Raw genomic sequence first — 1,386 nt, 5'->3', positions numbered from 1 at the left:
ATCTCCTTAAAACTTAAAACCCGTCAACTCTTATTTTCCTCTCTTGTTCTCCCCACTTTGAATATGGCTGCCTGGTTTATGGTGGACCTTCGGGTAATCCCGAATCTAAACTTAAACGTCTTATGAATTGCAGAGTACGATTTATTTTCGGGATCACCAGAGATACGCACATAACCCAGTATTACGCCGAGCTGAAGTGGCTCTATCTATCCCTCCGATGACAGTATTTCCTAGCTTCCTTTCTATTCCAAGTAATTAGTACTCAACTCCCAAAGCTGCATATCTCTGGAACTCCATTCCGTCCTACATACGTCATGTACCAACCCTTCCCTCGTTAAAAAAACCCTTCTATTTAACTACCTTTTACTTCACCAATCTAATCCATTATTATAATAGTACAGACATTTTAATTACCTTTTTGTTTTGATCTTTTATTTAGTCAGTTAGTTTTTTAATTAATTCAAATTTTAATTAACTTTACTGTAAATCTTACAACTACTGACAAATAATTTTGGAGGACCACAAAAAAACTGCTGAATTTCAAAGATTTTAACCACCCACTTCTCACCAAATCCCAAACCTGGACCAGAACTGACGCAGAAAAATCACTAACATTCGGACAACACCTTTCAAAACCTTTATTCCACATCCTCATATCCTTAATCCAATTAATCTTGAATGTATTGAAGCAGAACTAAATATTCCGCTCCTAACGACCGTCCCACCTAAAGCATTTCATCCTTCTGAAGTATCTAGTGTCATTCAAAGATTATCTACCCGCAAAGCTCTTGGATTCGATAATGTTAATGGCACCCGGGACTCCTTTACAAACTCCGTAAATTCCTACTTCCTACATACTTTCTCATCATTCGTTCCTTTCTCATTGATAGATTTTTCCAGGTAAACCACAATGGTTCCTATTCATCCCTCTATTCACAGTCCGCTGGTGTTCATCAAGGTAGTATCTTTGGTCCCATCCTCTACACCGTCTATACAGCTGACATTCCAACCAATCCTAACATTATCCTCACCACGTATGCCGATACACATGTGTGCTCGCTGTTAATAATAACCAATTAATCGTATCCCAAAATCTCTCATCGCATATCACAGCCCTCGAAGAATGGTGTCGTAATTAGAGGATTAAGATAAATTCCAACAAATCCCATCAAATTACCTTTACCCTTCTTCGTAAACCTACTGACTGTCCTACATTTTCATTTAATGATGTTACTCTTACCCCTGTCGAACAGAGACGCTATCTTGGACTATATTTGGACAAACGGTTAACCTGGAATCCTCAAACAAGACTGAAAAGAACTGAAACTGCACGTCTATTTCGACTATTACAGCACTTACTGGACAAACGGTCTAAACTTCCAACAC

The sequence above is a fragment of the Halyomorpha halys genome, unplaced genomic scaffold, assembly GCF_000696795.3.
Source record: "Halyomorpha halys isolate HHAL.00 unplaced genomic scaffold, Hhal_1.1 Scaffold1513.1, whole genome shotgun sequence".
Taxonomy (NCBI): Eukaryota; Metazoa; Arthropoda; class Insecta; order Hemiptera; family Pentatomidae; genus Halyomorpha; species Halyomorpha halys.
The sequence above is the reverse complement of the archived record's forward strand: the minus strand, read 5'-3'. Positions refer to the sequence as shown.